We start from the raw sequence: 26,480 nt of genomic DNA on the forward strand, positions 1-26,480 counted from the left end.
TTCATCTGACATAGTGTTTTGTTTTGTTTCTTTTTGTTTGTTTGTTTGTTTGTTTGTTTGTTTGTTTTTAACATTAGGGAGGAATTCTGGGGGGCAGCTAGGTGGCGCAGTGGATAGAGCACCAGCCTTGAATTCAGGAGGACCCGAGTTCAAATCTGGTCTCAGACACTTAACACTTCCTAGCTGTCCCTGGGCAAGTCACTTATCTCCAGCCTCAGGGGAAAAAAACAAAAACAAAAACAAAAACAAAAAAACAAAAAAAAAAAAATTAGGGAGGAATTCAATGGAGAAGTGGGATAGCTGGATATTCTAAGAGACAGAATTGCTGCTGGATGCATATTTTGGAAGATCCCATTGAAGATCTAGATTATTAGGAGTCTCATTTAGCTACCAACATTCAAATATTTCTCCATATCTCAAACATCTTCATAATTGGCCACTCATCAACCAATTATTTTACCAATCCCTATAAGGACTATATCTATATATTTTGGAATGAGTAACTTGTGTCAGTAAATGACTGTCATGACCCTTAACACCAAGCTTGTTAATCATTTTTCTATAAATCTATCAGTTAATTATTCCAATCTTGGCCCTGACTCAAAAGTCCACAATAAAACCCAAACTGCAATACTACAGGGTATTGTCACTCAAGGATAGATTGTCACACTTACATCATCTTCTTCCAGTTATAACCCAGTGAAGACCAATCTTTTTTCCCAGTCTTGACCCTAATAAACTAATTCAATTCTATACTATCCTTTGCTATCAGATACCTTATTCCCTTATCCTATAAATGCCCATTCCTTGCCAAATTAAAATCCTACATTATTTACTTCTTCTATTCCTCATGTGCTGATGAATGGAATGGAAATAAGTCTTGTAACTGAAGGAGAAGGGTTTATTTTATCTAGTGTTTACTGGTTTTATATAGCAAGGCAATATTCCTTTTTATTTCCTTTTTTTTTTTTTTTTTTTTTACCATTTTATATTCTACTAGCCAAAGAAGCTGATCTGAAACATTTTCCCCCAGTCTTCCCATTTTCCCTCTCAGCTGAGGATGTTGACTCTTCCTTTATTAAGAAAATTGGGGTCATTGCTCCCTAATCTTCCCTTTGGATTTTAAATCTTAACATCATCTCTCTCTTCTTTTTACTGAATTTCTAATAATGAAGTGGCCCTGGCCCTTTATATGTAGTCTTGATTCTACTTCCTCCTAACTTCTCCAGCAGATTGCTTATCTAAATCTTCCCCTTTTTATCACTAATATTCAATTTCTTTCTATCTACTTATTACTTCCATCCTACATTTAAATATCCATATCCCAAAATTCCATATCCATCCATTTTCTTTCCACCTTTCTTAAAATTTTAGAAAAAACTATCACACTCATACCATTTCTTCTCCTCTAATCTATCTTCATCTCTTGGCAATTTGATTTCTAACTTCAAAACTCAACTGAAACTCTTGTTTTCAAAATTATCAGTGATTTCTCCATTGTTGAATCTGATGAACTTTTGTTAGCATTCATCCATTTTGACATTTCTAATACTTTTGTCCTAGAAAGTTTTTCTCCTCTGTTTCTTCCTGGTTTTTTTTCCTGCCTGTCTGAGCACACCTTATTTGTTGTTGTTTTTTTTTTGTTGTTGTTTGTTTGTTTGTTTGTTTTGTTTTTTTTGCCCATCATCTATGTCAAATTCTTTGATTGTAAGTACATTTCAAACTCTGAACTAGAACTCCTTTGTTCTCTCTGTTTCTTTCTCTCTTTAAGGGCTTCATTATCTTTTATACATTTAGTTATCTCTATATAGACAGCTCACAGATCTAAATAGGTAGATGATAGGCAAATATGTATTTATGTAAATACATGTATGTATGTATTTAATTCCAATATTTCTCCTGAGCTTAAGATCCATATCAGCAATTACCTATTGAACATTTCAAGCTAGTTATCCCAGAGACATCACAAACTCATTTTGTCCAAACCTAAACTTATCTCGTCTCCAAACTCTATCTTCTATTGAACATTTTAGTACCTATTTAGTGTAGTACTATTCCTTCAATAAATCAATATGCATTTATTAATCTCCTACTCTGTAGCAATACTGCATGTTTGTAACCTTATCATTATCCTCACTTATAATCATCTAATTTTGTCTCATTCTTCACACCCAATTGGTTGTCAAGAATTCCAATATCTAATCCAACTTTTCTTAAAGCTGATCTAATTCTCCACTAGCATTGTTGTCCTGCTCATTCAATATATCATCACTTCTTGCCTGAAATTTTAAAACTGATCAATGTTCCCACCTTGTCTCTCTCTGCTTCAAGATCTCCACATAATTACTAAATAATTTCCTTAAGCACAGAACTGAGCATATCACTATCAAACACTACAGATTAAAATGTCTCCTTCTTGACTAAGGAATACAATATTATCTCTTCTTGTTTAGTTTGTAAAACTCTTTCCAATCAGGATCCAATCTTTAGTTTTGCAACATACATTTCTTTCTTTCCCACAGTCTTTAGTCTAATCAAACTAGCCTTATTTCTGTTCTTCATACAAGGCTTTTTGGCTCTGTGCCTTCATAGTATGCCCAGTACTTGGAATGCACTCCCTCTTTATTTTTGCTTCATAATATTTCTTACTTTAAAAATAAATACAACTCAGGAATTATTTTTAAAAAGTAAAGCTGAAGGAGATTCAGATACATAGAAGCAGAGAAGATAGAGAACTAAGCTCTCAGAACCAAGGAGGAAGATTAATTCCATCTTCATCAGCATTGTGGTGGCAGGCCTGTCCTCCTTAGTTTCTCCACCGAAACCAAGACTCCAAAGCCTTTAAGAAAGTTAACTGGGTCCCAGGAAAGGAGACAAGACTTTGAAAGAGATAATAGGGGACAGAACCAAGATGGCAGAGAAGATACACGTGAATTTCTAAGCTCCTTTCTTCCCTCAATACCAATTAGTTAAATCAGCCTCAAAAATAATGCTGGACTAATAAAAACCAGAAGGATTAGAAGCACGACTTACCAGCAGAAGAGAATCTGGAATTTCAACAGAAAAGGTCAGTTCCGAGAGGAGGAAAAAAAGACTAGCACAGACAGGGTTGGACTAGGGGCTAGCACACTGTGCCAAATGGGCTGGGGAGGACCATGGGATCAGAGAAGCCACTGACATAGAGGAATCTGGCATAGGCTGATAGCTCTACTCTGCTTATAAAACAGCAGATCAGAAGAGAAATCAAAGCCACTTTAAAGTAAAAAGCCAGAAAATATAATCACCTCAAACCGGAAGTGACCTAACACATCTCAGCACAGCTGTCCAACCGCCTGCTGCTGTCCAGGGCTTTTCCTTGGGGCAGTGAAGAACCTGAACAGCAGGGGACACAGCCCGGGGAAGTCTCTAATCCACATAGTGCAAGGCTCAGCCTGAGGCAGTGGAATTCTCCCAGTAATGAAATTCCAGCAGCAGAGGAACTCCCACAGAAGCAGAACCTCCCCAGCAGGGACTGTGCTTCCCAGGCAGAGACTTCCAGTTTGAGCACAGGGGCTTTTTGCATTTGCTGCTAATATCCACTGCCACAGAGGGTGGGGGGGGTATGGCAGGGTTGTGACGCTCACTGTTCAGCCTCAAACCTCAGGGCAATCGATAGGCCACACAGCAGGGGTTCCTCACTGGGCACTTCTTGAAATGCAGCTGTGCTAACCACCTCTGAGTCATTTCCAGAGGGGAGGGGAACTCTCTCTCAGTGTTCTCTCTTAGTGCAGTCACAGGATTGCTGCATCCTAACCCCAGTCTGGGAAGAAGCTGGTAAATTTCCTACCCCCCCCCCCCCCACAGAGTGTTAACAATGAATAAGAAGCTGAAGAGAACGATTGACACCTTCTATACAGAGAAAGAGTGGGTATCAAACCCTGAGGAACCTAACAGCACACAGTCTGCAGATAACACCCTAAAGGGGAATGATACCTGCGACCCATCACATAACTCTCTCCTAGAGACTATTAAAAAGATGAGAGAGTTTGAAGAAAAACGAGGAAAGGAAAGAGAAGCTATGACAGAGAATAACAACATCCTGAACTTTGAGTTGAAAAAAATAAAGAATTCACAGGAGGTGCAGGGAAACAAAATTTGTGAATTAGAAAAGGTTAAAACATAAAAAATTTCCAAGAAAGTAGGATTTGTGATTTGGAAAAAGAAAATAACTCACTAAAAAAAAAAAAAAAAAAAAAAACTGAAATGGAAAAAAACAGAGCAAAATAATTCATTTAAAAACTCAATTGGATATATACAAAAAGAAGTAAAAATGTTAATGAAGAAAATAAATTATTAAAAATCAGGACTGAGCAAATAGAAATGAATGATTCATTGAGAAACCAAGAATCAGTCAAACAAAACAAACAAAAAAAAGAAAAGCTGGAGAATAACGTCAAATATTTACTGGGAATATCTATACACCTGGAAAATAGATCTGGGAGAGAGAATCTGAGGATCATTGGACTTCCCGAAAATTATGATGAAATAAAGAGCTTAGATTCTATTTTACAGGAAATTATATAAGAAAACTGTCTAGAGATAATAGAAAAAGAATGGAAAATAGGCATTGAAAGAATTCATCGAACACCTTCTGAAAAAGACCCTATAAAGAAGAACTCCACAGAATATTGTGACAAGCTGCAGAACTACCAAACTAAGGAAAAAATATTGCAAGCAGCTAGGAAAAAAACAATTCAAGATGCCGCAATAAGGGTCACTCAAGATCTGGCTGCCTCAATATTAAAGGATCAAAGGTCCTGGAACCTGATATTCAGAAAGGCAAAAGAACTAGGATTGCAACCAAGAATAAACTACCGAGCTAAGTTTAACATTTTCTTCCATGGAAGAAGATGGGCATTTAATGATACAGAGGAATTCCATTTGTTTCTAAGAAAAAAACCAGACTTAAACAAAAAATTTGATCTACATCTAAAAGACTCAAGAGAAATAGAAAAAAGGTAAAAAGAACTCTTGAGAACTGTATCTCTGTTGTGGATATACGAAAATCCACATGGATAATTTGATTTTACTGATATAACATACAAAACAGGGAAGTAGTAAAGGGAAGGGGATAGTATCAGAAAGAGGGAAAGGAGAGATAAAAATAGGGAAACTACATCCCAGGAATAGGCAGAGAAAATTTACCACATCTGAGGGAATTTAGAGAGGGGGAGAAACATTGTGTGAATCTTACTCTCACCAGAGTAGGCTCAAAGAGTAAATAATTCACATATTTGTTTTTCATAGAATTCTCTCTCACCTCATTATGAGAGGGGAGAGGAAAAAGAAAAAGGAAAAGAGGAATAAGGGAAAGGTACAAGAAAAGGGAAGGGACTTAAAAGGAGGGGGGAGGGTTACTAAAAAGGTAGTGCTGCGTGTCACAAGTGGGGTCCATAAATTCAATACTGGGGAAGGGGTTCAAGGAGGACAAGGGGAAAAAAGCATAATCAGGGGATAATATGATGGCAGGAAATGCAGAATTAGTAATTTTAACTGTAAATGTGAATGGGATGAACTGTCCCATTAAATAGAGGCGGATAGCAGACTGGATCAAAAGTCAGAACCCTACAATATGTTGTTTACAGGAAACATACTTAAAGGAGGGAGATACATACAGAGTAAAGGTAAAAGGTTGGAGCAGAATCTATTATGCTTCAGGTGAAGCCAAAAAAGCAGGGGTAGCCATCCTTATCTTAGATCAAGCAAAAGCAGGAATTGATCTAATTAAATATGCTAAAAGGTAGCATAGGCAATGAAGTCATACCAGTACTAAACATATATACACCAAGAGGTATAGCATCTAACTTCCTGAAGGAGAAATTAAGAGAATTGCAAGAAGAAATAGACAGCAAAACTATAATAGTGGGAGACCTCTACCTTGAACTCTCAGAATTAGATAAATCAAACCACAAAACAAATAAGAAAGAAATTAAAGAAGTAAATAGAACAAGAAAAACTAGGTATGATAGATCTTAGAACCTATACAAAAGTTGAACATATATTGGGACATAAAGATCTCAAAATTAAATGCAGGAAGACAGATATAGTAAATGCCTTCTTCTCAAATCACAATGCAATAAAAACTACAATGAATAAGAAATTAGGGGTAAATCGACCAAAAAGTAATTGTAAACTGAATAATATCATAAAGAATGACTGGGTGAAACAGCTAATTATACACACAATTAGTAATTTCACCCAAGATAATGGCAACGATGAGACATCATACCAAAATTTGTGGGATGCAGCTAAAGCGGTAATGAGTTAAATTTTTATATCTTTAGAGCCTTATTTGAAGAAAATAGAGAAAGAGAAGATCAATGAATTGGGCCTGCAACTTAAAAAGCTAGAAAAAGACCAAATTAAAAACCCCCAACCAAAAACTAAACTTGAAATTCTAAAATTAAAAGGAGAAATCAATAATATTGAAAGTAAAAAAAAAATGAATTAATAAATAAAACCAAGTGTTGGTTTTATGAAAAAGACAATAAAATAGATAAGCCTTTGGTAAATCTGATCAGAGAAAGGAAGGAGGAAAATCAAATTGTTAGTCTTACAAATGAAAAGGGGGATCTTTCCACCAATGAAGAGAAAATCAGAGAAATAATGAGTTACTTTGCACAACTTTATGCCAATAAATTTGATAACTTAAGTGAAATGGATGACTACCTCCAAAAACATAGGCTTCCTAGATTAGGAAGGTAAACTGCTCAAATAGTCCCATTTCAGAAAAAGAAATAGAACAAGCTATTAATCAACTCCCCAGGAAAAAATCCCCAGGACCAGATGGATTTACATGTGAATTCTACCAAACATTTAAAGAACAATTAGCCCCAATGTTATATAAACTATTTGAAAAAAATAGGGGATGAAAGAGTCCTACCAAACTTCTTTTATGACACAGACATGGTGCTGATACCTAAATAGGGTAGGTTGAAAACTGAGAAACTATAGACACATCTCCTTAATGAATATTGATGCTAAAATCTTAAATAAGATATTAGCAAAAAGACTTCAGAAAATCATCCCCAGGATAATACATTATGATCAAGTAGGATTTATACCAGGAATGAAGGGCTGGTTTAATATTAGGAAAACTGTTAGTATAATTGACCATATTAATAATCAAATTAATAAAAACTATATGATCATCTCAATAGATGAAGAAAAAGCATTTGATAAAATACAACACCCATTCCTACTAAAAACACTTGAGAGTATTAGAATAAATGGACTATTCCTTAAAATAATCAGGAACATATATTTAAGACAGTCAGTAAGCATAATATGTAATGGGGATAAACTGGAACCTTTCCCAGTAAAATCAGGAGTGAAACACTATCACCATTACTATTCAATAATGTATTAGAAATGCTAACCTTGGCAATAAGAATCGAGAAAGAAATTAAAGGAATAGCAGTAGGTAATGAGGAAAATCAAACTATCACTCTTTGCAGATGATATGATGGTATACTTAGAGAACCCCAGAGATTCTAATAAAAAGTTATTAGAAATAATTCACAACTTTAGCAAAGTTGTTGGATACAAAATAAATCTACATAAATCCTCAGCATTTTTATACATCGCCACCAATATCCAACAGCAAGAGATACAAAGAGAAATTCCATTCCAAACAAATGTCGAGAGTATAAACTATTTGGGAATCCATCTACCAAAGAAAAGTCAGGAATTATATGAGCAAAATTATGAAACACTTGTCACAAAAATAAAGTCAGATTTAAATAATTGGAAAGACATCCAGTGCTTGTGGATAGGCCGAGCGAATATAATAAAGATGACAATACTCCCCAAACTAAGCTAATTTTTTTTAGTGCTATAGCAATCAGACTCCCAAGAAACTTTTTTTTCCCAAGAAACTATTTTAATGACCTAGAAAAAATAAAAACAAAATTCATATGGAAGAATAAAAGGTTGAGAATTTCAAGGGAATTAATAAAAAAAAGTCAGATGAAGGTGGTCTAGCTGTACCTGATCTAAAGCTATATTATAAAGCTGCAGTCACCAAAACCATTTGGTAGTGGTTAAGAAATAGACTAGTCAATCAGTGGAACAGATTAGGTACACAGGACAAAATAGAGTACAATTATAGCAATCTAGTGTTTGACAAACCCAAAAATACCAATATTTGGGATAAGAATTCATTATTTGAAAAAAACTGTTGGGAAAACTGGAAATTAGTATGGCAGAAATTTGACATGGACCCACACTTAACACCATATACCAAGATAAGATCAAAATGGATCTATAATTTAGGCATAAAGAATGAGATCATAAATTAGATTAGAGGAACAGAGGATAGTCTACCTCTCATACCTGTGGAGGAGGAAGGAATTTATTTATTTATTTATTTATTTTTTATGACGATTAACTTTATTTATTTATTTATTTATTTATTTATTTATTTTTTTTTTTTTTTGTTCATTTTTCCAAATTACCCCCCCTCCCTCCCCCCGATGACAGGCAATCCCATACATTTTACATGTGTTACAATATAGTCTAGGTACAATACATGTGTGTGAATATCATTTTCTTGTTGCACAATAAACATTAGAATCCGAAGGTACATGCAACCTGGGCAGACAGATATTAGTGCTAACAATTTACATTCACTTCCCAGTGTTTCTTCTCTGGGTGTAGCTACCTCTGTCCATCATTGATCAACTGGAAGTGAGTTGGATCTTCTTTATGTTGAAGATTTCCCCTTCCATCAGAATACATCCTCATACAGTATTGTTGTTGAAGTGTACAGTGATCTTCTGGTTCTGCTCATTTCACTCAGCATCAGTTGACCTAAGTCTCTCCAGGCCTCTCTGTATTCCTCCTGCTGGTCATTTCTTACAGAGCAATAATATTCCATAACCTTCATATACCACAATTTACCCAACCATTCTCCAACTGATGGACATCCATTCATCTTCCAGTTTCTAGCTACAACAAAAAGAGCTGCCACAAACATTTTGGCACATATATGACTCTTTCCGCTCTTTAGTATTTCTTTGGGATATAATCCCAGTAGTAGCACTGCTGGGTCAAAGGGTATGCACAGTTTGATAACTTTTGGGGCATAGTTCCAAATTGCTCTCCAGAATGGCTGGATTCTTTCACAACTCCACCAGCAATGTATTAGTGTCCCAATTTCCCCACATCCCCTCCAACATTTATCATTATTTGTTCCTGTCATTTTAGCCAATCTGACAGGTGTGTAGTGGTATCTCAGAGTGGTCTTAATTTGCATTTCTCTGATCAGTAGTGATTTGGAACACTCTTTCATGTGAGTGGATATAGTTTCAATTTCTCCCTCTGAGAATTGTCTGTTCATATCCTTTGACCATTTATCAATTGGAGAATGGTTCGGTTTCTTATAAATTATGGTCAGTTCTCTATATATTTTGGAAATGAGACCTTTGTCAGAACCTTTGTTTTTAAAAATATTTTCCCAATTTGTTACTTCCCTTCTAATCTTGTTTGCATTAGTATTATTTGTACAGAAACTTTTTAGTTTGATGTAATCAAAATCTTCTATTTTGTGATCAATAATGATCTCTAGTTCTCCTCTGGTCATAAATTCCTTAGGAGGAAGGAATTTATGACCAAAGGAGAACTAGAAATCATTATTGATCACAAAATAGAAGATTTTGATTACATCAAATTAAAAAGCTTCTCTATATACAAAACTAATGGAAACAATATTAGAACAGAAGTAACAAATTGGGAAAATATTTTTACAATTAAAGGTTCTGATAAAGCCCTCATTTCCAAAATATATAGAGCACTAACTCTCATTTCTAAGAAATCAAACCATTCTCCAATTGATAGTCAATGGATATGAACAGACAATTTTTAGATGATGAAATTGAAACTATATCCACTCATATGGAAGGGTATCCCAAATCACTACTTATCAGAGAAATGCAAATTAAGACAACTCTGAGATGCCACTACACACCTGTCAGATTGGCTAAGATGACAGGAAAAAAGATAATGATGAATGTTGGAGGGGATGTGGGAAAACTGGGACACTGATACATTGTTGGTGGAGTTGTGAAAGAATCCAGCCATTCTGGAGAGCAATTTGGAACCATGCCCAAAAAGTTATCAAACTGCGCATACCCTTTGGTCCAGCAGTGCTGCTAATGGACTTATATCCCACAGAAATACTAAAGAAGGGAAAGGGACCTGTTTGTGTCAAAATGTTTGTGGCAGCTCTTTTTATAGTGGCTAGAAATTGGAAAATGAATGGATGTCCATCAATTAGAGAATGGTTGGGTAAATTATGGTTATTAACGTTATGTAATATTATTGCTGTATAAGAAATGACCAGCAGGATGAATACATAAAGGTTTGGAGAGACTTGCATGAACTGATGCTAAGTGAAATGAGCAGAACCAGGAGATCACTATATACCTCAACAACAATACTGTATGAAGACATATTCTAACTGAAGTGGATATTTTCAACATAAAGAAGATCCAATTCACTTCCAGTTGACCACTGATGGACAGAAACAGCTTCAACCAGAAAAGGAACACTGGGGATTGAATGTAAACTGTTTGCACTACTATCTTTCTACCCAGGTTACTTATACTTTCGGAATCCAATTCTTACCGTGCAACAAGAAAATTGGATTTACACAAATATATTGTATCTAGGTTATACTGTAACATATTTAATATGTATGGGATTGCCTGTCATCTAGGGGAGGGAATATAGGGAGAGAGGGGAAAATTTGGAAAAATGAATACAAGCAAGAGATAATGTTGTAAAAAAATACTCATGCATATATACTGTCAAAAATTATAATTATAAAATTAATAAAATAAATGATTATAAAAAAGAGGTAATAAAAAACAGAACAAAAGAACACTTAAAAAAAAGTAAAGCTGTTCTTATCTTCTCAATTTCTAGTGTCCTTCTTCTCTAAATTTTGTATTTCTTTTTAGCCATCTCCACACATATGCACTTGTACACATGTGTGTGTGCATGTGTGTATATATACATGTTAATTTCCTATGTAGAATTTAAGATCATTAGGGACAAAAATTGTTTCATTTATTTTTGGTTTTGTATCCCTTTATTCTAGCACAGTATTCAGAAAATGGTAAATATTTACTAAATGACTGACTGAAGTTATTATATCTATTCTCTACCCTCACTCTTTTTTTTTAAATATCATTTCTCCATTCAGATGATGTTATTTGCTCTGTTTTCACCTATCCATATAAGTCAATCAGTAAAGTAGTCACCAAGGAATTATTGAATATTTATTACATGCCAGGGATTCTGTAATTGATGGGGATATAAAAGAAAGGCTAAACACAGTTACTGGTTTTAAGAAACTCTCCTTTTAATGGGGGAGACAACATGAAATAACTATAGGATTAAAATAGAAATATAATATAAATGGAAGATAATTTCAATAGGAAATCACTGGGGTTGGAGGAAGACTGAAGAAGACTTCTTGAAGACAGTGAGATTTGAGGAAGACTAAGTCTTGAAGGATCAAGATTGAAACAAGGAGGGAAAGTGTTCTAAGCATTGAAGACCATCAGTTAAAAAGCATAATTAGGAGATGTAAGATCATGTGGGCAAAATAGCAAAAAGGACATTATCACTAGATTGCATATTATGTGGCAGAATGTGAGATGTAAGAAAAGTGGAATGCTAGAGAGGAGCAAAGTACTATGAAATTTCAAATTCCAAAAAGAGCTTTTTATATTTGATCCTGAAAGTACCATGAGCCAGTGAGTTTACTTCAAGGAGAGGGAATATATTATAATATATTAGAAATGTGGGGTAAGTATAAGTAAGAAGTCAAAGATGACACCAAAGTTGTGGACCTGAGTGTCTGAAAGAAAGTTGGAAAATGGGGAGAGAGACAGTTAGTAAGTACTCTTTTGGACATTCTGAATTTGAGATGACTTTTGGGCATCCGATTGACTAGCTAGATAGTGCAGTGCAAAGAGTGATTGGCCTAAAGTCAGGAAAACCAATCTTTCTAGCTATATGACCCTGGACCTATTTGTCTCAGTTTCCTCATCTGTAAAATGAGCTGGAGAAGTACATGGTGAACCAATCTAAGATCTTTGCCAAGAAAAATCCCAATGAGATCACAAAGCGTTGTATATGACTGAAGAATGAAAAACAAAAAGTAAAAAAAAAAAAAAAAAAAAAAAAAAAAAGAGTTATCATTAGATTTGGCAATTTAGAGATCATTAGTAAGTTTATGTAAGGCAATTTTAGATGAATTATGAAGTTGGAAGCCATACTACAGAAAATTTAGAATAAAATACAGAAGTTGTAAACTCCTTTCTCAAGGAATTTAGCTGGAAAAGATTGAATACTAAGACTAATAGCAAAATTAATAAGGGTGCATTTTTTTATTTCAATTTAAGATTGGGAAGAAATGGGCATTATTTTAGTCAGTAGTTAAGGAACCATTGAATAAGGAGATATTGAAAGTGAGAGAGATATTGAAGATGATAGATGGAGAAATCTGCTGAAAATAGATTGGATGAGATAAGATGGAGGTCTATATGAAGAGACTGATTTGCCTTACCAAGGTTATGGCTTCCTTTTCATGGGAACCAAGAGTGAAGCAAGAAATAGTTGAGGAAATGTTTGAGTGAGGTGAGGAGAGAATGAGTGGAAGCCAAAGTGGAGACCTTTAGGTCTACTTCCTTTATGAAAACCTCCACATTAATGTGCCTTTTCATGAGCAATAATTATGCTGCAGAAAGAAGAAATAATGTGAATTTGATTCTTAACTGCCTCATTTGCTGTGGTATGACCTCAATTATCTTATTTTGCCTCTCTTACAAAGTACAAATAAAAATCTTTTATTACTAACTTATTGGGCTATTTTGGAGAATCAGTTTAAATTCTATGTAAGAAAGTACATTAAAAGGTATGAAATTCTATATAATTTAGGGAATTAACTTCTTTTCACATGTCCTTTTATTCCTATACCCTATGTATTATTTTACTAATTGTTTCTTGCACATAATTAGCAACTTATTTTATATTGACTTATTCCCTGTTTCAGGTGTTCATATATGGAGAAAATTGCTACAGCATGACATTCCTAAATTAAAGGTGAAAGAAGAAAAGAATTAACAAAGACTTTGTCAAAAAGAATTTGTAAATGAACTTTGTCCTATTTTCAGAGAATGCCAATCACCATGTATTGTTCTACTCTAACAATGGAATTGTTTTTGTGTTACTGCACAATAGAAATGGGGGGGGAGAGGAAAACATGAAAGGGAATTAGATTCTACTTTCTTCTTTTAAAAATAAATATTTTATGGATATGTGGATATATGTTGTTCTATACCACTGTCATTTCTTGTAATATTATCACTCCTTATCCTTTTCTGAATTGAACTTTTTCTTGTTAAAAAAAACAATTATTGGACTAGGGCGGAGCCAAGATGGAGGAGAAGAAACACACGACTCAGTGAACGTCCTCACTCCCTCACAACCAATTAGATAAATTAAGTCTCAAAATTAGCTCAGGACTGATAGATACCACAAGGACTGGAAGCACGACTTACCAGCTGAAGAGAATCTGGAGTTTCAACAGGAAAGGTCAGTTCTCAGGGGAGGAATAAGAAAGACCAGCACAGACGGTGGGGTAGGGGCACACTGCGCCCATTGCGCTGGGAGGGGCTCTGGGATCAGAGAAGCCACTGAGGTAAAGGAATCTGGCACAGGCTGTTAGCTCTTCTCTGCTAATTATTTAGCAGTTCAGAAGAGAAAGCCAAAATATTTTAAAACTCAGATTAGATTTTCCCCGGACCCTGGGGGTGACTCAGGCACAGATCTCGGCACCAGGGGGTGTGGCCTCAGCTACCTCCTGAGAATAGTTAAGAGACTGACAAGTGGGTGGATACGGCCCAAGGCAACACACACTGCCTAGCTTAGCTGGAGGGAGTGGAACTCAGCTCCAGGAAGTCCCAGAGAAGCGGAACCTTTGAACTAGGGACCGCGGTTTCTGGCAGACACTTCCAGTTTGAGCGCAGGGGCTTCTCACGTCACCTGCTGCAGACATCCACTCCCCACCCGGACACATAGACTGGGCTTCCTGCTGTCTTCACTATTCTACGCCCTTGAAGCACAGTAGTGCTAATCACCTCTGAGGCACTTCCAGGGAGGGGGTGGGGAACTCTCTCCCAGAGCTCTCTCTTAGCGCGGGCGCAGGGGCCGCTGCATCCATCCGGTCTGGGAGGAAGCTGGTAAAGAAGTAAATAATTTCCTACCCCAGGGACAGACCCCAAAACATTTTTTAAGTATGAGCAAAAAAGCTAGAAAAACTATAGATTCCTTCTATACAGAGAAAGAGCAGGTATCCAACCCCGAGGAAGTTAACAGCAAAGATTCAGAAGATAACAACCTAAAGGGGAACGATTCCTGCCCCCCATCACATAACTCTCTCCTAGAAGAAGCTCTTAAGAAATTGAGGGAGATCGAAGAAAAATGGGGAAAGGAAAGAGAAGTTATGATAGAGAATAACAATGTCCTGAAATTGGAGTTGGAAAAAATAAAGAATTCACAGGAGATGCAGGGAAACAAAATTAGTGAATTAGAAAAGGTTAAAAAAACACAGGAAAGTAGGATTTCTGAATTGGAAAAGATAAAAAAGTCTCAAGAAAATAGAATTTCTGAATTGGAAAAAGAAAATAATTCTCAAAAAAAAAAAATTAGGGAAATGGAAAAAAATTCAATAGAGCAAAATAACTCATTTAAAAACGAAATTGGGCATTTACAAAAAGAACTAAAAACTGTGAAAGAAGAAAATAACTCCTTAAAAGTCAGGATGGAACAAATAGAAATGAATGATTCACAGAGAACCCAAGAATCAGTCAAACAAAACAAAAAAAATGAGAAGCTGGAGAACAACGTCAAATACTTACTGGGAAAATCTATAGACCTGGAAAATAGATCTAGGAGAGATAATCTGCGGATTATTGGACTTCCCGAAAACTATGACCAAAAACAGAGCCTAGATTCTATTTTACAGGAAATTATCAAAGAGAACTGTCCAGAGATAATAGAAACAGAAGGGAAAGTAGATGTGGAAAGAATTCATCGAACTCCTTCTGAAATAGACCCTAAAAAAAGAACACCACGGAATATTGTGGCTAAGCTGCAGAATTACCACACAAAGGAGAAAATCCTGCAAGCAGCTAGAAAAAAACAATTTAAATACCAAGGTGCCACAATAAGGGTCACCCAAGATCTGGCTGCCTCCACATTAAAAGATAGAAGGGCCTGGAACCTGATATTCCGAAAGGCAAAAGATCAAGGACTGCAACCGAGAATGAACTACCCAGCTAAGTTTAGCATCTTTTTCCATGGAAGAAGATGGTCATTCAATGAAACAGAGGAATTCTATATGTTTCTAAGAAAAAAACCAGACTTAAACAAAAAATTTGATCTACATCCACAAGACTGAAGAGAAACAGAAAAAGGTACACAGAACCCATGAGAACTGTAACTCTGTTGTGGGTATATAAAAAATACTCAAGGATAATTTGATTTTACTGATATAAAAGAAAAAAAGGGGGGTGTAGTAAAGGGAAGGAGGTCGGTTCAGAAAAAGGGGAAGGAGTGATAAAAAGAGGGAAACTACATCCCAGGAAGAGACATAGAAAATACACCATATCTGAGGGAACTTAGTGAGGGGGAGAATCATTGTGTGAATCTTACTCTCATCAGAAGAGGCTCAAAGAGTAAATAACATATTTGTTTTTCAGAGAATTTTCTCTCACCTCATTAAAAGGGGGGAGAGGAAAAGGGAAAAGGAAAAGGAGAATAAGTGAAGGGACTTGGAGGGAGGGGGGAGGGATCCAAAAAAAAAAAGAGGGAGGGTTGTGCGGCACAAGGGGGGTCTGTAAATTAAATATCGGGGAGGGGAATCAGGGGGGTCAAGGGAAAAAAGCATAAGCTGGGGATAATACGATGGCAGGAAATACAGAATTAGTAATTTTAACTGTAAATGTAAATGGGATGAACGATCCCATCAAACGGAGACGGATAGTAGATTGGATCAAAAAGCAGAACCCTACAATATGTTGCCTACAGGAAACACACTTAAAGCAGGGAGATACATACAGAGTAAAGGTAAAAGGTTGGAACAGAGCCTATTATGCTTCAGGTAAAGCCAAAAAAGCAGGGGTAGCTATCCTTATCTCAGATCAAGCAAAAGCAGAAGTAGATCTTGTTAAAATAGATAAGGAAGGAAACTATATCCTGCTGAAAGGTAGCATAAATAATGAAGCCATATCAATACTAAACATATATGCACCAAGTGGTATAGCATCTAACTTTCTAAAGGAAAAGTTAGGAGAACTGCAAGAAGAAATAGACAGTAAAACTATAATAGTGGGAGATCTCAACCTTGCACTCTCAGATTTAGACAAATCAAACCACAAAACAAACAAGAAAGAAATTAAAAAAGTAAATAGAACATTAGAAAAACTAGGTATGATAGACCTTTGGAGAAAACTGAATGGCAATAGGAAGGAATATACTTTCTTCTCAGCAGTTCATGGATCCTATACAAAAATTGACCATATACTAGGACATAAAGATCTCAAAATTAAATGTAGGAAGGCAGAAATAATAAATGCCTTCTTCTCAGATCACAATGCAATAAAAGCTACATTCAGTAAAAAGTTAGGGGTAAATAGACCAAAAAGTAATTGGAAACTGAATAATCTCATCTTAAAGAATGACTGGGTGAAAGAGCAAATTATAGAAACAATTAATAATTTCACCCAAGATAATGATAATGATGAGACATCATATCAAAATCTTTGGGATGCAGCTAAAGCAGTAATAAGGGGAAATTTTATATCTTTAGAGGCTTATTTGAAGAAAATTGAGAAAGAGAAGATTAACGAATTGGGCTTACAACTTAAAAGGCTAGAAAAAGACCAAATTGTAAACCCCCAACCAAAAATTAAACTCGAAATACAAAAATTAAAAGGAGAAATCAATAAAATTGAAAGTAAAAAAACTATTGAATTAATAAATAAAACCAAGAGTTGGTTTTATGAAAAAGCCAATAAAATAGATAAACCTTTGGTAAATTTGATCAAAAAAAAGAAAGAGGAAAATCAAATTGATAGTCTTACAAATGAAAAAGGGGGATCTTTCCACCAATGAAGAGGAAATTAGAGAAATAATAAGGAGTTACTTTGCCCAACTTTATGCCAATAAATTTGATAACTTAAGTGAAATGGATGACTTCCTCCAAAAATATAGGCTCCCTAGATTAACAGAGGAGGAGATAAATTGCTTAAATAGTCCCATTTCAGAAAAAGAAATAGAACAAGCTATTAATCAACTCCCCAGGAAAAAATCCCCAGGGCCAGATGGATTCACATGTGAATTCTACCAAACATTTAAAGAACAATTAGCCCCAATGTTATATAAATTATTTGAAAAAAATAGGGGATGAAGGAGTCCTACCAAACTCCTTTTATGACACAGACATGGTACTGATACCTAAACCTGGTAGATCGAAAACTGAGAAAGAAAATTATAGACCAATCTCCTTAATGAATATTGATGCTAAAATCTTAAATAAGATATTAGCAAAAAGACTTCAGAAAATCATCTCCAAGATAATACACTATGATCAAGTAGGATTTATTCCAGGAATGCAGGGCTGGTTTAATATTAGGAAAACTATTAATATAATTGACCATATTAATAATCAAATTAATAAGAACCATATGATCATCTCAATAGATGCAGAAAAAGCATTTGACAAAATCCAACATCCATTCCTACTAAAAACTCTTGAGAGTATAGGAATAAATGGATTATTCCTTAGAATAATCAGGAGTATATATTTAAGACCGTCAGTAAGCATAATATGCAATAGAAATAAACTGCAACCTTTCCCAGTAAGATCAGGAGTGAAACAAGGTTGCCCACTATCACCATTACTATTCAATATAGTACTAGAAACGCTAGCCTCGGCAATAAGAGCCGAGAAAGAGATTCAAGGAATTAGAGTAGGAAATGAGGAAATTAAACTATCACTTTTTGCAGATGACATGATGGTATACTTAGAGAACCCCAAAGACTCTGCTAAAAAGCTACTAGAAATAATTCAAAATTTCAGCAAAGTGGCAGGATACAAAATAAATCCACATAAATCCTCGGCATTTTTACATATCACTAACAAAATGCAACAGCAAGAGATACAAAGAGAAATTCCATTCCAAACAAATGTTGAGAGTATAAAATATTTGGGAATCCATCTACCAAAGAAAAGTCAGGAATTATATGAGAAAAATTACAAAACACTTGCCACAAAAATAAAATCAGATTTAAATAATTGGAAAGACATTCAGTGCTCTTGGATAGGCCGAGCGAATATAATAAAGATGACAATACTCCCCAAACTAATCTATTTATTTAGTGCTATACCAATCAGACTCCCAAGAAACTATTTTAATGACCTAGAAAAAATAACAACAAAATTCATATGGAAAAATAAAAGGTCAAGAATTGCAAGGGAACTAATGAAAAAAAACTCAGAGGAAGGTGGTCTAAGTGTACCTGATCTAAAGCTATATTATATAGCAGCAGTCACCAAAACCATTTGGTATTGGCTAAGAAATAGACCGGTAGATCAGTGGAACAGATTAGATACAAAGGACAAAAAAGGGTACATCTATAGCAATCTAATCTTTGACAAACCCAAAGATTCCAACATTAGGGATAAAAATTCATTATTCGGAAAAAACTGTTGGGAAAACTGGAAATTAGTATGGCAGAAATTAGATATGGATCCACACTTAACACCATATACCAAGATAAGATCAAAATGGGTCCATGATTTAGGCATAAAGAGGGAGATAATAAATAGATTAGAGGAACAGAGGATAATCTACCTCTCAGACTTGTGGAGGAGGAAGGAATTTATGACCAGAGGAGAACTAGAGATCATTATTGATCACAAAATAGAAGATTTTGATTATATCAAACTAAAAAGTTTCTGTACAAATAATACTAATGCAAACAAGATTAGAAGGGAAGTAACAAATTGGGAAAATATTTTTAAAAACAAAGGTTCTGACAAAGGTCTCATTTCCAAAATATATAGAGAACTGACCATAATTTATAAGAAACCGAACCATTCTCCAATTGATAAATGGTCAAAGGATATGAACAGACAATTCTCAGAGGAAGAAATTGAAACTATATCCACTCACATGAAAGAGTGTTCCAAATCACTACTGATCAGAGAAATGCAAATTAAGACCACTCTGAGATACCACTACACACCTGTCAGATTGGCTAAGATGACAGGAACAAATAATGACAAATGTTGGAGGGGATGTGGGGAAATTGGGACACTGATACATTGCTGGTGGAGTTGTGAAAGAATCCAGCCATTCTGGAGAGCAATCTGGAATTATGCCCCAAAAGTTATCAAACTGTGCATACCCTTTGACCCAACAGCGCTACTACTGGGATTATATCCCAAAGAAATACTAAAGAGCGGAAAGAGACATATATGTGCCAAAATGTTTGTAGCAGCTCTTTTTGTTGTAGCTAGAAACTGGAAGATGAATAGATGTCCATCAGTTGGAGAATGGTTGGGTAAATTGTGGTATATGAAGGTTATGGAATATTATTGCTCTGTAAGAAATGACCAGCAGGAGGAATACAGAGAGGCCTGGAGAGACTTAGGTCAACTGATGCTGAGTGAAATGAGCAGAACCAGAAGATCACTGTATACTTCAACAACAATACTGTATGAGGATGTATTCTGATGGAAGTGGAAATCTTCAACATAAAGAAGATCCAACTCACTTCCAGTTGATCAATGATGGACAGAAATAACTATACCCAGAGAAGGAACACTGGGAAGCGAATGTAAATTGTTAGCACTAATATCTGTCTGCCCAGGTTGCATGTACCTTCGGATTCTAATGTTTATTGTGCAACAAGAAAATGATATTCACACACATGTATTGTACCTAGACTATATTGTAACACATGTAAAATGTATGGTATTGCCTGTCGTCGGGGGGAGGGAATAGAGGGAGGGGGGGCAATTTGGAAAAATGAATACAAGGGATAATATTATAAAATATATATATAATAATAATAAAAAAAAAAAAAACAATTATTAAAAACAAACAAAAAAAAACCAACAAAACAACAAAAGGAAAAAAATCCTTTATACAATAATAATATCTAACATTTTAAAAAATTTCTGCCCTTTTGGTCTCCTACCTTCCTTATTGAGCAAAAATCATTTCATTAACTGTTCTCTGAGATCATCATTAGTGTTTTTATTAAAAGTTTAATTTTTTGATACACTTTATTTACAGTATTATTTTTGTTGTGTATACTTCTCTTTTGATTATGCTTATTTATCTCTTTCATCTTATTATGCTAAATTCTCTGCATTCCTCATATTCTTCATTTCCCAAGGTGGTTTAAGCTTATCCAAGGATAAGATCTATAAGTCATCTAGGAAAGGGAGAACTAAGAAAGCTTAAAGCTTCCCTTTGGTATTATCAACACAATTAAATGACATGATATCCTTTATTTTCTGAATTTTCTCTTTTTTATTTTATTAACTTGAATGTGTCCATGGGATTTAAGAGGAAAACAGAAGAAAACAAAGAAATATATAAACAAAAGCCTGAGATGAGTTTTCTAGAGGGTAAAACAAAGACAAAAAATAGAGAGCTCTCAGTGTCTTCCAAAGGCTAAGCAGGGTGCAAGAAGCCAATCTGGAAAGAATAAATGATGTAAGTCAAAAAGTAAAGAGGAAGAAGTAAGGCAAAACAAATATTGAGACTCTGGAAAAGAAATATTGGAGTGATAACATGCTTAAGTTCTGTAGAAGTCTTTAGGTATTGGCTTCTGAATCATATCTGTTGATAGGATCCCCATCGTTGATACCTTTATTTCATTATTTCTCTTATCCCCAGATAATATTCATTCTAGTGCATTTGCAGTGGCCAATATAGAGTTTTATTTTTTGGATTAGCTTAGGTATGGTGTGACAAATGGAAATACTTTGAAACTGATTTGTTGAGTTGCTTTTGTGTTTGGATCATCACCATAGGCATTTGAGGAGAAATGTGGTGATAGATGAATTTATGTGCTTAGTGGAATAAGAGAGATCCTGCTCTTAAGCTAAGTAGAGAAAAATGGAAAATAGTACTAGGAGAAGGAGGTAGATGTTGTACATCTGTAAGTTATACGTGGTCAAGATGAGGTTAGAAAAAGGTAGATCTGAGAGATATTGTTGTACTTCTTCTGTTCTTGTAATAGACAGACAAGTCTTAAGCACTGGAACACTTTGGCCATGAGGATGAAAAACTCCAACCTCTGAATCAGTGAATGGAGGAAGTTGAAGGAAAAAAGCCCAGTTGCATCAGGGAGAAAAAAAGGAATGGAAACACTGAAAATACTCTCCTTGTTATATACAAAACTCTAAAGCCAAAGGCAGAATAATAGTTAAACCATCAACATAATATCATGGAAGCATAAGAACAGAAAAGAGCAAGGATCAGATTATATTGAATACTGTTTGAAGGACTTAGATACTCTGGCAGCATGCCCCTTTATGGCATGTGCCAGACAAACTGGCTTCTGTTACTTAAGGGAAAAAAGTTCTGTCAAAATGCTAGGAGTACATGCTGTGAAAAGAAACATTAGAATTTGGCTAGACTGAGAATATGAGTGAAGGATGAGGTGTCAAATGTTGCTAAATGTGGGGTTCTGACAACTGACTGGTGTAGGTCCTGCATTTCCCTAGATACAGAACCAATTGGCATAGAGGAGAAAAACTCCCTGAAAAAGAATAGTAATTGACATAAATCTGGAAATATTACTGAATTAAATATACATAGCATTCTCAGCTAAGATTAATGAGAGACACCATTGCAACTAATAATTGAAGGGTGTTAACATAAAAGAAAGAGCATCATTATTTAGCATCATACCAATAAATATAATTAGAGATAATAGTATGCAATTAAGAAAAAGCAAAATGAAGTCATAATATCAAGAAAGTTTCTTCTGTGATGGTACCATGCACAAAACTATGACATATTCTTTCAGGAAAGCTATTGGAATATATTATTGGAAGGAATCTGTGAAAAAAATAAGTAGGAAAAGAACAAGTAGATGATACTCCCATAGTGGAAGGAAATCTGTCGAAGACTGAGTAGGCCTTTTCTTTCATCATTAATTTCTGTAATCCATTGAGTCCTTTGTTTTTAGTGGGGAATCCAAGCTCAGGCTTTCTTGTAGATTTGCCTAACTTGCTTTCTTATTCATGTATGAAGCCAAGTAAATTTGGATATTCCTATTTCTGTGTATGTAAAGCAAAAACAAAATGTTTATTTCAGAATCAATCTAAGCATTGCATCAATGGCTATTAAATGCTTTGTGTCCTTTGAGTATTTCTACATTATAAACACCACAAAAATCCATGTCAACAGTATTCATGAAAAAAATTTAAAACATTCCTGGGAATTATCTTAAAAGCAAATGGGCATCAAAGATAAATCTATTGCTGGGCACAAGAAGGGTACATGAGGGTATGTAGTTTTAGCTTTGAAAACTCAAAAGTACTAAAAACAGAAATGGCATTAGAATATTTGAATCACAAGACCATTAAAAGATAGAATTCAGTATATTAAGAGGAGAGCTCACTAGTTTAGAGAAAAGGGCAAAGAGAATTGGGTAGTAATTTTTTATAGACCATTTTACAATGTCAATGTTCTAATTCAGTCCTGCCGCCTTAATAAGGTGTCTGTGCATAGAGCTGGTTTGTGTCCATTTTAATTGCAGAAAGAACATAAATTTAAAGAAATCTTGGATGTTTCTATTTTAAGACTCCTTAAATTTGTGAAATTTAAAATAGACTTCCTTTCCCACTTTCCTTGGATCATTAAACATGATAATAACCATCAATTAATCAGCAAATCAAATAAACATTTATTAAGTCCATTCTATATTCCATGCATTTAGACTCAGGAATTAAAATTAAAAAGGAAAAAGTTCTTGTCCTCCTGAAGTCTGTTTTCTAATTGGAGAAAGAGACAGTATCTCCAAATAACAGTTTCTCCAAAGAAAACTCTCTCTTTCCCTCTACACACACACACACACACACACACACACACACACAATAGCATATACACATGTACATTTATGTAAATTTGTATGTGTGTAGATTTTCCCAATCACATTTTAAGCTCATTTGGGCCTCAGTGGGGCCATATCAATGTAGGCTACACATAGACTGTCAGCCACAATTTGACATGTCTGCTCTATAGAAAGCCTTTCCCACCTTTTTTAATTCTAGTGCCTTTTGTCTTTTAATTAATTCTAATTATCCTGTATATAGTTTGTTTGTATATATTTGTTTGCTTGTTGTCTCCTCCATTAGATTTTAAGCTTCTTGAGACCAGGGACTGTCTTTTGCCTCTTTTTTTATCTCTATCTCTTAGCATAAATGTGTTCTAAATAGAAGGCACTTAAATGTTTGCTGACTTATAAACTAATCCTGCCTATGATACTGATTAGATAAATATCTGTTGGCATATAACCTTTTAAATCCCCAGTGTTCTTATCTGAAAATAAATTTGCATTAGTAATATGTGCTGCCTTTAAGGGGGAGGGGGATTCTTAAATGCTCTTCATAAAAATTAAAGTGCTATTAAAATATGAATTATTATTTTAATAATAATTAACATGAATTAATTGATCATCTCACTAGTTCTAAGAGAATAATATATAAAATAGGTAAGTTTTAATGAGATAAGAGAAAGGAGGGAAAGTTTGGAGCATATATTGCTACTTGGAGAGTATAAGTTTATGTGAGGGCTGAGGAGCAGAAGGAATATGCATTTCCTTATCTGTAAGAGATAATATTTGTCCTGAATGATTTCTGATGTTATTTTATACTCAGTGAAACATATTACTACTTCATTGGTTCCACAGTATCAATGATATGGATATTTCTTTCAGTGGTCTAGATTGTAATCTATCTAATATCCAGATCTCTTATATACATCCTTCCATATACTTTCTACAGGTTGTATTTTGGCATTATGTAGGTATCAGTAAAGTTATAAGGACATCTGTTGATTATTAATTTCTTTTCTTATTATACGTCTCCAAGATGATATCATTTATCTCACTTGAATATAAGTTATCTTTGGTAGTATGCTATAATCTATGTTTTCCATCAATCTCTTCATTATCCTTTGAGTACAATTTTCCTTCTTTAGAGATTGGACCATATTTCATCATGCTCAGCTATTTCACATGTGTCTGATCTGACACTTGTAATCCCATTTAGGTTTTCTTGGCAAAGATGATGAAGTAGTTTGTTATTTCCTTGCCTAGCTCATTTTACATATGAGGAAACTGAGGAAAATAGGGTTAAATGGTTTGACCAATGTCATACAGCTAGTAAGTATCTGAGGCTGTGTTTGAACTCAGGATTTCCTGATTTCAAATCCAGCATGCTATCTACTGTGCAACATAGTTGCCTTATGTTTCATAACTGTATGGAGTCCCTGGAAGAATATTGGAAAATTGATTTGTTTTTGTCTAAGAAGAGCTTGATATGATATAGTTAGGGAATTATTACTTAAATGCTATTTGCAGAGGTAACAGATTTTTCACAAGAATAATAAAACATAGCTTGTTTAAGAAATAGAAAAAGCCCCAGAGAAAAGACAAAGAGTAAATATGAATGAAATGTCCCTTTTTTCAAGTATCTATTTTATATTTGACTAATACCAGAACTTAATGTTGAAAGTTGGGACGTTCTGATATTTAGAACTATGTGGTATATTTGTATATTTGTATATTGCCTCTTTGTGGCTAGCCTTACAGAAGTGTGGATTGTGGCTTCTCACCATAAAACAGAAGTGAGTCATTTCACACATTTGTTTTGGATTGGTCGGTAGCAGACCTTGGAGTCAGTCTGATAGTAATCTTCAGAGCTAGGTCTAAAAAGTGACCGCACAAGAGTCACAAGACCTTAAAATGTGTTCTGCCTTCTACTGCTTGAAACAATTCAATGGAAAAAATAAGAACAATGCATTTGCTGCTTGGAAGATATGAGTGGAGAAGAAACATTGCTGCTTAGATGAACTTAATGGATAAAAATATTTTCTGCTTAGAAGAACTGACTGGAAGTGATACATTTTCCTTTCCCTTTCCTGGCACTGCCATCTACTGCATGCAAGATTTGAAAGGAAGAAAATCTTGACAGCTTGGAAAAGCTGCCTAAAGGGTATCTTTCCCCTTCCTTCCCTTCCCTATAATATTATCTACTGCCTGAGAAGTAGACATCTCTTTTGTTATCTAGACAAGCAGATCTATAAAACCTCTGGACATGTAGGGGGTAAAGGGCTGGACCTCAAATCAGAAAGACCTGAATATAAATTCAGCCTCAGATATTTACTGACTTTATAATCTAAAAAAAAAAGTCTACTTCAGTTTCCTCAACTGTAAAATAGGCATAATAATAGCATCTCCTTCTCTGGGTTCTTATGAGTATAAAATAATGTAAAGTTTTCTCCCTCCCACCCTCCCTTTTTCCCTCCTTTCCTTCCTTTTTTCCTTCCTTTCTCCATCTCTCTCTTCCTTCCTTCCTTCCTCCTTCCTTTCCTATCTTCCTTTCTCTCTTCCCTTCCTCCCTCTGATTCTCTTTAACTGAGTTGCCAAATAAACAACATACTGTAAAACATAATTATTAATAGATTCTTCTGATAGAAGTAGTTATAATTTAGAATATTACAGAGATGTATTATCATATACTCTTAACTAGAAATAAATTATATACTATTAAATGATTAAAATATAATAATGTGAAGTTAAGAAAATATCAATAGAATTATAGAATTGTAGAACTGTAAGGAACCTTATAAAGTCCTCCAGTACAGCTTGATAAAAAATTATGATGCATAAAAAATAATTTTATATAAGTGACTTGTCCAAAGAATTAACAAACGTTGGAAAATATTCATTATGTATATGGGAATCAATATCCCAACCACATCAAAAAAAAAAGTGAGTTTGAAAGCATGGAGAAAATCCATCTTCCAATGGCTTCATTTAAAAACAATACAGAGATAGAAAACCACTCCCATGTGGCAGTGAAGAATGCCCATCTCTTAGCAGCAAGTATTAAAAATAAGTAGGTCATAAAAATGAGAATTTAAAATGATATGATATTGGCCCCTTATCTTTAAACAAAATTCTAATTTGACTCCAGCATAAAGAAAGGGGATGAATACTGTATGTTCTCCCATGTGAGCTGTCAGAATGATAAAACTGAATATTCTCTAAATCAGCTTTTCCATGGACAGCTGGTTCATCATCATTAGTATGTATATCCTTATTAATATCTAGGC

The sequence above is a fragment of the Sminthopsis crassicaudata genome, chromosome 4 (assembly GCF_048593235.1).
Source record: "Sminthopsis crassicaudata isolate SCR6 chromosome 4, ASM4859323v1, whole genome shotgun sequence".
Taxonomy (NCBI): Eukaryota; Metazoa; Chordata; class Mammalia; order Dasyuromorphia; family Dasyuridae; genus Sminthopsis; species Sminthopsis crassicaudata.